General features: G+C 40.8%; 1 non-coding gene across 1 annotated transcript; it reads left to right on the top strand.

Annotated features, from left to right (window-relative positions):
• Nucleotides 1-1,145: 1,145 nt before the first annotated feature.
• On the top strand, nt 1,146-1,218 carry Trnaa-cgc. The gene has a single exon. It is a non-coding gene; the product is annotated as a tRNA-Ala (tRNA).
• The last annotated feature ends 15,017 nt before the right edge of the window (nt 1,219-16,235 follow it).

Here is a 16,235-nt window from a genome sequence, read left to right as displayed (position 1 = left end):
TTATTTTTGTCTTAGAGTGTGTTACATATTAAAAGCCCACTTCTGATACAGCTAATACTAAGTAGTGATGGGCCAACCGACCGTTTTCCACAACCGACTGGCCAGTCGATGTTTTTTTCATTGTGGAAGAAACAGCAGAATGGCTTCATGTTACTAGGAGACCAGCCGGCGCGAGGAGGTGGCGCGATTGCCGGCGCGAGCGCGGTATTGCCGGGATTTGTGCCAGGGTTGCAGCCGGTCAAAGGAGGTGGCGCGGTAGCAGGCGCGAGCGCGGTATTGCCGGGACTTGTGCCAGGGCAGCAGCCGGTGAAAGGAGGTGGCGCGGTAGCAGGCGCGAGCGCGGTATTGCCGGGACTTGTGCCAGGGTAGCAGCCGGTGAAAGGAGGTGGCGCGGTAGCACCGGCCAACACGCCACCTCCTCGCACCGGCTATAGCCCTGGCCCAGTCAGCAGTACGACGGTGACGTGGAGCGTGCGCGACGCAGCGGAGAACTTCTGCGCTTGCTGACCTCTGTAATGACCTCGTTGTCAGCAACTCTCTCCTCCTCCCTTCTCCTATTTCATCTTTGAACTCTCAATGAAGCTTTTTTTTTTTAATTCTTTACATGTTAATTGCACCTGGGACAATGTAATACACAGCAATGTGTTCGTCAGTTTAAAAAAATGAAAAACAAGAATTAGGCTTTTGGTACATATTTAAATGAGTATGTATCGACTGAGATGTCTTCACGTGTATCTGGGGCAATGTTTATAGTGTATAATACTACCACTGCTTTATATACTTCATCTTCTGAAAGTACTACAGATTGCTTTCTCTCAGAGGAATAACTAGATAACTAAACTACTAAACTGCTTTCAGTCGATTGAACGAATGAACTCGCACTTCAACCAACGTAAAAACTAAAGACGTTTCACTTGAAAAGAAAGCATTACTCAGTCAGTACGCAAAACACCACCGGATTGTGACGACTTTTCATTCAGTTGCACACAGAGACTGACTGGTGTCAGGAGTAAGAAATGAATGAATGAATGGATTAAAACTACAGCTGATTAATTCGATTGTTCCCATTCGGTTGCTCCCTTAGGCTTTAGGTTTCAGTCAAAAGAATGAATGAATAATTCAACCGACACATAATGCTCCTACCGAGCGAGGTGGTGCAGTGGTTAGCACACTGGACTCGCATTCGGGAGGACGACGGTTCAATTCCGTCTCCGGCCATTCTGATTTAGGTTTTCCGTGATTTCCCTAAATCATATCAGGCAAATGCCGGGATGGTTCCTTTGAAAGGGCACGGCCGATTTCCTTCCCAATCCTTCCCTAACCCGAGCTTGCGCTCCGTCTCTAATGACCTCGTTGTCGACGGGACGTTAAACACTGACCACCACCAACCACCACCACATAATGCTCCAATAAATCGATGGTTTTTATTAGGTTGTTTCCATCACTAGATGGTTCAAGTGGCTCTGAGCACTATGGAACTTAACTGCTTAGGTCATCAGTCCCCTAGAACTTAGAACTACTTAAATCTAACTAACCTAAGGACATAACACACATTCATGCCCGAGGCAGGATTCGAACCTGCGACCGTCATCACTAGATGCTAGGAGTCTACGGGTCATCACAACTTTAATACCATAATATCGCTATGCAGCTAATTCAGTAGACAGATGACTATTATTAAATTAGCGAAGATGAACGAAGAGCTACGAAATTTTACAGTCCAGGCCGGCCTGAGTGGCCGAGCGGTTCTAGGCGCTACAGTCTGGAGCCGCCCCTACGGTCGCAGGTTCGGGCATGGATGTGTGTGATGTCCTTAGGTTAATTACGTTTGAGTAGTTCTAAGTTCTAGGGGACTGATGACCTAAGCTGTTAAGTCCCATAGTGCTCAGAGCCATTTGAACCATTTTTATGGTGTAAGCAAGCGATTTCCCTTCCGCATCAATCTTGCCAGTCGGCGATAGGATGAGCGTGGAGCCTATTCTTAGTGACAGCTTTACCATCCAAATGTAGTTTGTGAATTTCCTGGGGTGAATCGTTTCAGACTGTTAAATTGTAGCTGTTTTACTGTGTTTCCTAATAAATGCTTCGTAATGGCATTCCGAGACTTATTTCAAGTAAATTAGCTACCCGCATGTCCACTTATAATCACAAGCGTCCTGCTTGCATCTTCTGAAGAATCTAATGCGCCGGAAGAATTGCTTCGAGGGACAAAATCTGCAGAAGATCCACAAAAAACGGTTGGGAGGAAATACTACGCGCCGATTCATTACGATAATCCACGGAAGGGTCAGCTTAACTTCCCAGTTGGGAAGGCATAAGCAGTAATACTGTGCATCACATATGGCATTTCCTTCGGAGTCACGGTTAAACTAGGAAACTTTTATATCGGTTTGGTACACCGAATCAATGTGGACATAGTTGAATTACTAAGATAATTAATACGTTATAATTTCATAATACTAAACCTGTCACTTAAAGTTATATCTCAGAGACAATATTTTCTGTAGCTATGGCGTCGAGATGGAGAAGTAACTAAGTAATGAAAAGAAAACTTGACAGGAGAAGCAAACAATGCTTTTGACGCTACGAAATACAAGTTGTATTTGCAAAATGGCTACAGAAACTCCAAATTAACTTTACAAATATATTTACAGCTAGCTGTCACATTTCTTTTGGAAAAATAATTATGGAGTATAAAGATTGTGGTAAAATGTGTGATATTTGAGGTCCATGTAGTCAAACACTGCCAAGAGAACTTTTTTTTAGCATCAAGAACGATGAGCATTCGTCCAACTAGTGGTAGAGAACGAACTGTAGAGATGTTCTTCTTCAAAATGTTGTTTTACTTCCATAATTCTATTGCAACGAACGAATCTTCTGTTTCTATGGTGGGCAGCTGATCCCTCACAATTCTAATCCAAGAAGCAAAATTGGTCTTCACTGATGCTGTGTGCAGTAATGTATCGCATACCGAGCTGAAATCAGAGACATCTTCCTCCGTCATCTTTACAACACTGAATGGTTATACATTCTTTGCTTCTCTTATCACATTAGCTATTTCGTCAGGAGTCATTCGTTGTGGAACCTCTTTCTTCTATTTTGCGGAAATCTCGTTCCAAAGGCATCTACGAATGCCCCGACACCAGGAATTTTAAACTGGCATTATCAACCACACTGCTTACCACTGCATACATTAAAGCCGTTAAAATCATCCGTTTTTTATAATGGCCGGCGCAGTTGTCACAACACACAGCCAGAGTCAGTGACAGATATTTGTTTGATGCGACAAAACAAGATCATCGATATTACGCAGCCTTCTTTGTTTTGTCCTCACTATGCTGAGTAAACGAAAAAGAAAATGACCTTGACTTACCTAGTTTTGGTTCCAAAACTCTGAGTGCAGCTTCCGTACATCATTGTCTTCAGAACTATGGCAGTTATATTTGAATATCAAGTAACCTGCGTAAAGGAAGTGTAAAAATCGGTTAGGTCATAATAAAACACAACACTAGCCGTTACGATTGAATATATCAAACAAATTTCATTGCAGTAGGAAAATACGATTCAATACTTTGTATCGATCACGTTTCGAAGGCATTTAGTCGTGCTAACAACTGCTAGTAACCTTAGTGCGGAATCAGTAACACAGTGATGAACGGTTGGTCACGAGCAAAAGCTGGTACCTCGGTGGCTTGTTGACTCACTCCCATATCCGTGCCAGCTCACGTGATGTTACAAGTGCCATCTTGTGTCGTTTGTAAGAACGCAATCGCTCACAACTCTGAAATCTGCTGCTTCTATGTTACTAGCGACAAGTCTCAGCACCTTTTCGATAAAAAATCTGAAGCGTTGTTTGAATACAGCCTTTCCCATGTCAGTGCCTCAGTTATTAAATAACTGTAGAAGGGAGCAGCAGGTGGGATATTAAAATAACTCGGCGCCCATGACAATACATGAGCAGTAGTCGAGGAGTGAAGTATGAAATGCATAGCCATTTAGTATGCTGAACAACCGTACAAGAGAACCGAAACACTGGACCCATGACGATTCCTCGGGAAACCGAAACCTATTTCCGGAAAGACCGTGACAGTGATCAGTTGTACACGGTGCCCATCCCTCATACATCATTTCAAAAAATCTTCAGTTGGAATCTGTTGGAGATAGATTTTGTCCTTTGTTGCATATTTGACGAGTGTGTCTACATGGCGCCAGACAAAGAGGAGGAGTATGTGTCATTTGGTACGCAGACTCCAATTCTGCGACAACCAGCTAGGTGTGAACGGTGAACCCAGAAATATGTACACTACTGGCCATTAAAATTGCTGCACCAAGAAGAAATGCAGATGATAAAAGGGTATTCATTGGACAAATATATTATACTAGAACTGACATGTGATTACATTTTCACACAATTTGAGTGCATAGATCCTGAGAAATCAGTACCCAGAACAGCCACCTCTGACCGTAATAATGGCCTTTATACGCCTGGGCATTGAGTCAAACAGACCTCGGATGGCGTGTACAGGTACAGCTGCGCATGCAGCTTCAACACGATACCACAGTTCATCAAGAGTAGTGACTGGCGTATTGTGACGGGCCAGTTGCTCGGCCACCATTGACCAGACGTTTTCAATTGGTGAGAGATCTGGAGAATGTGCTGTGTCAGGCCAGCAGTCGAACATTTTCTGTATCCAGAAAGGTCCGTACAGGACCTGCAACATGCGGTCGTGTATTATCCCGCTGAAATGTAGGGTTTCGCAGGGATTGAATGAAGGGTAGAGCCACGGGTCGTAACACATCTGAAATGTAGCGTCCACTGTTCAAAGTGCCGTCATTGCGAACAAGAGGTGACCGAGGTGTGTAACCAATGGCACCCCATACCATCACGCCGGGTGATACGCCAGTACGAAGATGACGAATACACGCTTCCAATGTGCGTTCACCGCGATGTCGCCAAACACGGATGGGGCCATCATGATGCTGTAAACAGAACCTGAATTCATCCGAAAAAATTACGTTTTCCATTCGTGCGCCCAGGTTCGTCGTTGAGTACACCATCGCAGGCGCTCCTGTCTGTGATGCAGCGTCAAGGGTAACTGTAGCCATGGTCTCCGAGCTGATAGTCCATGCTGCTGCAAACGTCGTCGAACTGTTCGTACAGATGGTTGTTGTCTTGCGAACGTCCCCATCTGTGGACTCAGGTGTCGAGACGTGGCTGCACGATCCGTTACAGTCATGCGGATAAGATGCCTGTCATCTCGACTGCTAGTGATACGAGGCCGTTGGGATCCAGTACGGAGTTCCGTATTACCGTCCTGAACCCACAGATTCCATATTCTGCTAAGAGTCATTGGATCTCGACCAACGCGAGGAGCAATGTCGCGATACGATAAACCGCAATCGCGATAGGCTACAATTCGACATTTATCAAAGTCGGAAACGTGATGGTACGCATTTCTCCTCCTTACATGAGGCATCAAAACAAAGTTTCACCAGGCAACGTCGGTCAACTGCTGTTTGTGTATGAGAAATCGGTTGGAAACTTTCCTCATGTCAGCACGTTGTAGGTATCGCCACCGGCGCCAACCTTGTGTGAATGCTCTGAAAAGCTAATCATTTGCATGTCTCAGCATCCTCTTCCAGTCGGTTAAATTTCACGTCTGTAGCGCGTCATCTTCGTGGTGTAGCAATTTTAATGGCCAGTAGTGTGTATTTCAAACCATGTCTGTATAAAATTTTAATGTAATCGAGGATGATGAAATTCGTTGGGTGCAAGGAAACGTCTGTTTTCCTGTGACTAAAATCTGCATCTCCACTAGAGCGACGCTAGTAGCATAAATGTAAACTCCATTTTCGTTGGAGGGTGTATAGACGGCACTGATACACGACGTAGAATCTACTTCAAAGACAGTTCCTCTCCTGTGCTAACCTCTTCATCTCAGAGTAGCACTTGCAACCTACGTCCTCAATTATTTGCTTGACGTATTCCACTCTCTGTCTTCCTCTATAGTTTTTGGCCTCTATTGCTCCCTCTAGTACCATGGAAGTCATACCCTAATGTCTTAAGAATGTCCTATCATCCTGTTCCTTCTTCTTGTCAGCGTTGTCGATACGCTCCTTTCCTCTCCGATTCTGCGTATAACCGCCTCATTCCTTATCAGTCCACCTAATTTTCAGTCTTCGCCTGTAGCACCAAATCTCAAATGCTTCGATTCTCTCGTTTGGTTTTCGCACAGTCCATGTTTCACTACTATACAATGCTGCGCTCCAGAAATACATTCTCAGAAATTTCTTCCTCAAATTAAGGCCTATGGTTGATACTTGTAGACTTTTCTTGGTCAGGAATGCCCTTTTTTCCGGTACTAGTCTGCTTTTGATGCCCTCCTTTCTCCGTCCATCACGGGTTATTTTGCTGCCTTGATAGTAGAATTGCTTAACTTTGTCTAGTCCGTGATCCCCAATGCTGATGTTAATTTTCTCACTGCCCTCATTTCTGCTACCTCTCATTACTTTCGACTTTCTTCGATTTACTCATTATTCTGTACTCATTAGCCTGTTCATTCCATCCAACAGATACTGTAATTCTTCTTCACTTCCACCGAGGATAGGAATGTTATCGGCGAATCTTGTCATTGATACCCTTTTACCTTGAATTTTGATTCCACTCTTGAACCTTTCTTTTATTTCCATCGTTGGTTCTTTGATATATAGATTGAACAGCAGGGGCGTAAGTCTACGTCCCTTGTCTTACAGCCTTTTTAATCCGAGAACTTACTTCTTGGTCCCCCACTCTCACTATTCCTTCTCGGCTGTTGTAAATATTGTGTATTACTCGAATCTCCCTATAACATACCCCTATTTCCCTTAGAATTACGATCATCTTTGACCATTTGAGGTCATCTGATGCTTTTTCCACGTTTACAGATCCTGTGAATGAGTCTTGATTTTTGTTTGGTCGTGCTCCCATTATCAACTGCAACGTCAGAATTGCCTCTCTGGTGGTTTTACCTCTCCTAATGTCAAACTGATCGTCATATAACAGATAGTATTACTTTCCATTCTTCTGAATATTATTCTTGTCCGCAACTTAGACGTATGAACTGTTAAGCTGATTGTGCGACAATTCTCGCAGTTGTCGCCTCTTTCGGTTTTTGGAATTTCGTAGGTGATGTTTTGTTGCCATATATCCCAATAATTTTAGAAATTCTAGTGAAATGTCGTCTATTGCTTCTGTCTTATTTGATCTTAAGTCTTCCAAAGCACTTTGACATTATGATATTGAATCTCCTATCTCTTCTATATCGATTCCTGTTTCCTCTTCTATCACGTCATCAGCCAAATCTTACATTTCCTGGATGCTTTGAGTGTGCTATTTCCACGTGTCCGCTCTCTCCTCTGTAATTAGTAGTGGAATTCCCATTGCACTCTTGTTATCATCCTTGCTTTTAATTCCACCGAAAGTTGTTTTGGCTTTCCTGTATGCTGAGTCAGTCCTTCCGACAATCATTTCTTTTTCGATTTCCTCACATTTTTCATGCAGCCATTTCGTCTTTGCTTCCCTGTTTATTTCATTTCTCCTTGACTTGTATTTTTGTGTTCTTGAATTTCCTTGAACATTTTTGTAGTTCTTTCTTTCATCGATCATCTTAAGTATTTCTTCTTTTACCCATGGTTTCTTCGCAGTTACCTTCTTTGTACCTATGTTTTTCTTTCCAACTTATGTGATCGCCCTTTTTAGAGCTGTCTATTCCTCTTCAACTCTACTGCCTGTTGAGCTATTCCTTATTGGGTTATCTATAGTGTTAGAGAACTTCAAGCGTATCTCGTCATTCCTTAGTACTTCCGTACCCCCCCTAACCCCCTTCTTTGCTTCTTGATACTTTCTGAGTAGTCTATTAAATGTCAGCCTACTGTTCATCGCTATTAAATTGTGAGCTGATCAATATCTGCTTCTGAGTACACATTACAATCTGGTATCTCATTTGGGTATCTCTGCCTGAGCATGTTGTAACCTACCTGAAATCTTGCCGTATTTCCCATCCTTTTCGAAGTATACCTCCTCCTCTTGTGATTCTTGAACACAGTATTCGCTGTTGCTAGCTGAAAACTGCAGAACTCAATTAGTCGTTCTACTTTCTCGTTCTTAGTACCAATCCCATATTCTCCCGTAATCCTTTCTTCTACTCCTTCCCCTACGACTGCATTACAGTCCCCCATGACTATTAGCTTTTAATCTCTCTTTGTGCTCTGATTGCTCTTTCAACATCTTCGTATATTCTCCCTATCTCTTCATCTTCAGCTTGCGACGTCGGCGTGTATACATGAACTATCGTTGTCGGTGTTGGTTTGCTGTCGATTCTGACGAGAACAACCCTATCACTGAACTAGTCACAATAATACACTTTCTGCCCTACATTCCTGTTCATAACGAATGCTACTCCCGTTATACAATTTTCTGCTGCTGTTGATATTACCCTATACTCATTGAGATGCCGCAATACACCTCTACAAGGAAGGACAGGGAAGGGCTGGGTGAAGGAGTATTTATTTTTATTTATTTAATTATTCTTCAAAATCACAGAAAATTATCTGAAAAGCTAGATTATATAAATAAGTTATGTATTAATTATTTATTTCTGATAATTAATTTAAAAAAGCGAGAATAACCTAAAACTACTTCTACTACTACAAAACTGCATTGAAACCCTTAACCAACTCCGCAACTACTAATCTACTTAAGACACTACAGAATTTGTTCCCTGTTTGTTCATTTATTTTGGTGCATTTAACTTGTAGACGGTTGTCTCCGCCTTCATGGTACCCCAGTCAACAGTCATAGTCTGCTGGATTCCTAGGCAGTCGGCATCGGTCCCACTGTAGCGACTAATTCCACCCCAGTCTGGAACCGCGTGACCGCTACGGTCGCAGGTTCGAATCCTGCCTCGGGCATGGATGTGTGTGATGTCCTTAGGTTAGTTAGGTTTAAGTAGTTCTAAGTTCTAGGGGACTGATGACCTCAGTAGTTAAGTCCCATAGTGCTCAGAGCCATTTTTTTTTAATTCCACCCGCCACTGTTACTCCTTGAAGTCCTTCCACGATCACTTCCACTAACACAATGTAGATCATTGAGACAGTATTTCATCGGGAATTCGCCGACCTCACTTATCTTCTCTCCATCCGCCGGGTATGTTGTCTAGCATGGATGGCAGAATGGTGACTTATGGTCGAATGCCTCGTTGAATCTTCCTTGGCCTTCCTGGGTACTGCGGCTGCAGTATCGTCCAAGATGCGCTGGCAAATGGCGATTGAACATCATTCGTTAATGCACTTCTGAATCACGGTTTATTCACATAAAAGAACTCCACATAAAACAGCAGACTCAAACGGATGGGTTCCAAAAACTAAGGCTATAGTTACCTGCAAGTCAAGATTTAGTTATGATGAAATTTACCAAATATTCTTTACATCAATAAGCATTTGAGGGCAGAATTACACAGTCTTAACGGCAGAGATTTTAAATAAAATAAAACAACTCTTGAAAGTTTTTAGCAGTGCGTGAAATAATGTACACAAACTCACAGTAACACCCAATAGAACCGTAACTGGGCCCATACAGTGACATTTAAATCAATTTAAAGAGTATTTTAAGAAAAGATGGATACAACAACTGTAATAAGGAAGGAGAGGGTAAACTTTTTGCGTATACAACAGCTTAAAGAGAAATTGTAGATGAAACTGCTGCGTATACAGCTGTAATAAGAAATTCGAAGGCGAATCTTTTGTGTATACAGCGACTGTAATTAGAAATTTGAAGGTGAAAAATTTTACTAAATATTCAGAGCAGCCTTTTGGTACGACAAGAGGTTCGCACCGTTTGGTAGAACCCGTGACACTCTACAAGAACGCAGCGCCGTAGCCATAAAACATACACAAGACTATTACTACAAATACAGTAAACTTAACAAGGGCAATATATGGTGGCAACAAATAGCTGAATCACACACTCTGGGGATTAGATTTTGAGATTAGACGCGCCCTGTGACGTCTCCTGGAAAATGCCCTATAAAAATTAAACTAAACCTGTACCAGACGTGTAAGTGATAAGTGTAAAGGAAGTACAAAAATAAGGGTATTTCTGTCGATAAAAACCGTAGCTAATACGGCAGATAATTGTAAAACATGATATTTGTTTTGTTAAAATGTTAATAAAATATGTATTTGAGTATCAAAGAATAACAATACAATGTAAAGACATTCTTTGTAACCATGGAAATCCTGTCTAATTACTGTTAAAAAGACTGGTTGAAAGATCGAATAGTACTCCTTCTGTCTCTGCTGTTGAAGTATTAAGTCGCTTAGATATTCTGACGCACCAGATACTTAATGTACATTTTTTCTATTACAATACATGGTAGAAGGTAAATTTCTCCTGGTCTTATTCAAAACCTGTTCCTTCCTGTGGAAATATTTAAGTGAAAATAATTATTTAAGCCGGCCGGAGTGGCCGAGCGGTTCTAGGCGCTTCAGTCTGGAACGGCGCGACCGCTACGATCGCAGGTTCGAATCCTGCCCTGGGCATGGATGTGTGTGATGTCCTTAGGTTAGTTAGGTTTAAGTAGTTCTAAGTTCTAGGGGACTGATGACCTCACATGTTAAGTCCCATAGTGCTAATGGCGCATAGGAGGCATTACGTGGAATTTAATTAAAATATTAAATATTGGATTTCACCCCCAAGTTTGCAACGTTCATGTTACTAGAATTTTTACGGAATTGCATAAATGAATTTAACTGCAGTAGGCAACAAGGCTTAGGTTTGCTTCACGATATCGTTGAGTTTGGAGTTAATTTTATTTCTGTAAAGTAAATTCTTAAACAAACTGAAGCCAGTATGATATAAATAAATTATTTATCGTGAGTGCGAGTCCTTCACCTACGTAGGTGATTATATCGTCTCTCTCATGACAACAATCTTCGGGCAATAATAGTAGTAGTTCATACTACTTCTGATTATCTTTGAGCTAGCCGAGAGTTTGGATAACGTAATTACACCGTTGCAAGAAAAACTCCACCCATTTTTACTAGCATTTTAGCCCGCTTAGCAACATAAAAAATCTTCGGCGTATATGTAAGCCGCATTTACGGTCTTGCAGAATATACGGTACGCCAAAAGTGTATTAAATATCTGTTTTTTTTAATAAATAGGGTTTGCTGGTACCAGGTGATACAACAGAGCTATAATAAGTTAATATAAGGGGGTAGATTGTTTTGTTGCCCCGGATCGGATGATGGTTACACGAATATTTTGTCAGGATTTGTAAGCGGGCGGGGGGGAGGGGGGTGGTGGGGGGAGGGGGGGGGCAGACCCTTACATCAAACGACGTCCTGGGCGTTATGAATCTATTTCGCCATTTGTGGCATCAGAAGGCATTGCAATATGTATTTCATTTGCAGACACAGTAACGTTCGGTACAGAGAAGCGAGCTTTCAGGGTGACAATTTCATACATGACAAATGCTGTTGACAAAAGACAAATCAATAAAAGCAATAAAAACACAATACTGACAATCAAGTACGCATTAACGTTACTGGAGGAAACCAAAGGACTTAATTCTATTTGCTGCTTCAATGAAATTTAAGTCATTATTGGAAGAGATTACATTTTCATGGATGTCCATAATTAAATCATTGTCTTCAGAAAAACTTGATAAGGAATGCTTTCCATATGTTAGTATGAATGAATCATTGTAAAAAACAGATAACATTCTAGTTAATGGCAAATTTCCAGTTGCATGAAATGTAGTTGGCAACACACTAGGCATATCACATAGTTAACATGATAAATCACAATGTGTGGCATTCAAGATTAATCCACTATTGTTCAATTTTAGTGTAAAGGGTAGCTCAGGTGTATCGTAGTTTTTACATGTAAATGTGACATCAAGGTTGGAGTTAAATAAGAAAATGATACCTTCAGAGTATCGTTTAAGAAATGAATGATAAAGATGCGTTAAAATTCTAGGGCAATCATCTCTTGGGGGAATGATTCGTAAACAATTCCTTCTCACAGCTGTACACTATACTGTCTAAGAATACTGCCGATTCAGGGCAAATTAACTTATGACTACGTTTACACATATGCAAATCATTTTCATTTAGGGACACAAAATATCTTCGATCCTTGCTTATCAGTAGATAATCATTCAGTACACACTTTACATGAATACCTGCCTGTCTCCATTCACAGGGTAAGTATAAATCTCATACATTTCAAAATTATGCTTTGATCAAGCAATGGCAACAGAAACAATAACAGTTAATTCATCTTTAGTCATTAAGGATTGTGTGTGGTGGTTAACTTATAGTAAGCATATAAATTATAAGAGTTAACAGGATAAATCATAGTATATGTTGCATCTAGCTTTCGTTCAATTGATAGTAGGATCTGTAAAAATTGTTATGGATGTAGTAATACACTGCTCAAACAATCATTTGAATTACTTTCTTAGGTTGTTCTTAGGTTAAGGGCATCAATTCTAACATTTGATAAACTATCAGTTATCCTTAACAAAAGAGTGTTTAAACCTAAGTGTGCACTCACAGTATTTAATCCTTGGAATAGTTCTTGGATATTTGCGTTCGTTTCATTACGAATTACGTGGAAATGCGAGATAAATTGCTTTAGAATCTGTTCAATGAAAACTGTGTGGTTAGTAATGTTTCTTTGCATTTTCTTTAGTACGATAATTTCATTACATAGGTCAGTTGAATCTGTACTGGATTGTTGTTCAAGAGCTAATATTTTGCCATTAACTTCAAGTAGATCTCGACTAGTTAAAGTACCTAATACAGTACGAAGAATACTCCCTCCAAAATCAAACCAGGCACGTTTATGCCTAATTAAAGTTTTGTGTGGCAAAAGATAAAAAAAAACAGTAAATCTCTTGTTCATAACTAACAAATGTAGACTCTACCTGCATTTTAGCTGTGATCCAGTTATTATACCAAGATATACAAATTTCCAAAATTGTACCATTGCCCTTAACAGAACGAATTAGGTCAATTTGCTTCTTTACAGAATTGAACTGTTCCTGGATTTCTCTCAGGTTTTACATGAGGACAAGTTTTGCATTACTTGTTGAAACTACTATGTCTGATCGTGGTTCAAACAAAACACCTGTACTCTGTGGTACTATTACTACAGCATTAGTAGAATACGCTATCATAGCAAGCATTAGAATAAAAATGAACATGGTTAATTAGTTCTAAATACTAGAGTTAACAATGAACATAAAATAAATGAGTTTCTTGTGGTAACCTGTGAAATAAAAGGTTTAGTTTCACTCGTGCACTCGTACAATAGCTTCAATACTAAATTTTCACAACACATTCACGTAAGCACATGGCTGAAATAAACACACGCATTGCACTCTCACACACTACACACGTTTATGCAGATTGTAGGGCTGTCAGGAACAGATCGCTCGGAACGTGGCGATGCCTCGGCCTCGAAGTGCGGACTGCGACCTCGCGATTCTCGCTTCCTGGGTTTGAGAACAGCAGGTCTGCCTCTCGGTCAGTCCTCGCCGTCTTGCGATGCTACAGGGAGTCTACCCATAAGTGGCTTTACGCGACTGACATGAACCACAATCGAACGAAAGCGCAGTTCGAGGTTAACAGTGACTGGCGACAACACCTCCCACAATGGATATGGTCCTTTCCAAAATTCCTTAAACTTTATGACTTGACTCTTGACTGATGACCTCAGCAGTTGAGTCGCATAGTGCTCAGAGCCATTTTGAACTTGACTCTTCTTTAACACCACGTTGCTCAGATACACAATATCTCCAACTAGACACTGTGGCACTGCTGCTTGGTGTTCGTGTTGTCTTGCATGCTGAAGAAAAGATTGATGATTCTGCTGTTTCAATCCCCTCCATGCTTCCTTTAGCTTGCGTGCTAGATCCCTTACGTGTTCATTGGTGATTCCGGCAGTCGATCGTGCAAAGTCCAAGGGTGAAGGCATTCTTCTTCTGTAGACGATCTCATATGGACTTAGGCCAGTTGAGCTGTGCATTTTGGCATTGTAACAACTTACCAAGTACAGCAAACAGACTTCCCAATTGTCGTGTTTGCTGCTCACATAATGGCTAATCATTTTAATAATTGTTCTGTGGACTCGCTCGACTCTTCCATTTCCTTCAGGGAGTGCTGGTGTAGTCCTTAACTGAGTTATTTGCATGAGCTTACAAGTCTGTTTAAGCAATTCACTCATAAAACTGTAAGTAGGCTGTTTAGGTTTTTATGTTGGTAACGTCACCTAGCGCTCTGTATGAAAATCACTGGCTGTGCTGTGTGCAGTCTGTGTCTGGTGCACATTGTTGAAATACTCGCTATTGTAGTGTTGGGCAGTTGGCTGTTAACAGCGCGTAGCGTTGCGCGTTGGAGGTGAGCCGCCAGCAGTGGTGGATGTGGGGAGAGAAATGGCGGAGTTTTGAGAGCGGATGATCTGGACGTGTGTCCATCAGAGACAGTAAATTTATAAGACTGGATGTCACGAACTGATATATATATATATATATATATATATATATATATATATATATATATATATATATATATATATATATTGAACACTATTAAGGTAAATACATTGTTTGTTCTTTATCAAAATCTTTCATTTTCTAACTATGCCTATCAGTAGTTAGTGACTTCAGTAGTTAGAATCTTTTATTTAGCTGGAAGTATTGGCGCTCGCTGTATTGCAGTAGTTCGAGTAACGAAGATTTGTGTGAGGTAAGTGATTCATGGAAGGTATAGGTTATTGTTAGTCAAGGCCATTCTTTTGTAGGGATTATTTAAAGTCAGACTGCGTTGCGCTAAAAACATTGTGTGTCAGTTTAGTGTTGATCAGAATAGGTAAAGACCGAAATGTCTGAGTACGTTCTGTTCTGCTCAGCTGTTTGAAAATCAAATAATGTAAGGGGTTTACCAACACAGTAAGTCACTGATTTTTCTAATGGGACGTTTCAAAACTCGTTCCTTAATCACTGATTATACTTAATGTTGATCCAAACTTAATAATCCATTCTTTTTTAAAAACTTTAGCTAAAGTCTCAGCGCTCAGATCAGGTATTGGTATCATGAGAAGGTTTCTAGAGAAATGATCTAATACTGTCAATATGTATTTGTTTCCATCTTTCGTCGTAGGCAACGGTCCTACGACATCCAGTCCTACTCGTTCAAATGGTTCACTTGTTTCTGGCAGCTCTTGCATGGTGCTCTACTTGTACCTACATTATTCCGTCTGTTACAGGAATCACATTGCGAAACAAACTCTACAACGTCAGCTTTGCGGCTCGGCCCCCAAAACATTTGAGCTATTTTAATGTTTGTTGCTCTTTTACCGCAGTGTCCTGATAATAGAGCATCGTGTTGCTCTGTCATGATTTGCTCTTTCATGCTTCCTGGAATAACTAGGCGATTTCCTTTGCTAATGATTTTGCACAATAATCCATCTATTTCGACAAAACGTTGATCATATTTCCATAATTTGCATTGTTGATCTTTTTCCTGAGCTGCCTTTAACTCTTCTTCTCGTCTCATTGCAACACAAACATTGACTTTTCGACTCATTGCATCAGCATTCACATGTTGTTGACCAGGTCGGTGAATAACCTTAAATTGGTACTCACTCAGTCTTAATGCTCACCTTGTTAATCTGGAACTCGGATCCTTTAAGCTCAAAAACCATTTAAGTGCGGCATGATCTCTAATAACTGTAAATTCTCTTCCTGTTAAGAAACATCTGTTACGTGTTATACCAAAATCCAAAGCACAAAGCACCTTCTCAGTAGTAGTATAATTACATTCTGCTTTGTTTAATTGTCTGGAAGCAAATGAGATTGGATGTTCATTACCGTGAACTTCTTGAGACAAGATTGCACCTATGGCAAAATTGGATGCATCTGCTGAAAGAATAGAAGGTTTACTGAAATCCGGATAGGCTAACACTGCGGCTGTGGTTAGAGCAGTTTTAAGTTCTTCCACTGCCTTTTTGCACTCTGTTGACCAATTAAATGTGGCTCCTTTCTTCAGTAGCTGTGTCATTGGACGTGCTATATTCGCATAACCGGCTATAAATCGTCTGTAGAAATTTGACAGTCCCAAGAATGATTGTAGTTCTTTCAAATTCTGTGGTTCAGGAAAATTCTTCACATCTTCAATTAATTTTGGAT

The sequence above is a fragment of the Schistocerca americana genome, chromosome 9 (genome assembly GCF_021461395.2).
Source record: "Schistocerca americana isolate TAMUIC-IGC-003095 chromosome 9, iqSchAmer2.1, whole genome shotgun sequence".
Classification (NCBI taxonomy): domain Eukaryota; kingdom Metazoa; phylum Arthropoda; class Insecta; order Orthoptera; family Acrididae; genus Schistocerca; species Schistocerca americana.
This window is presented reverse-complemented; position numbering and strand designations above follow the sequence as displayed.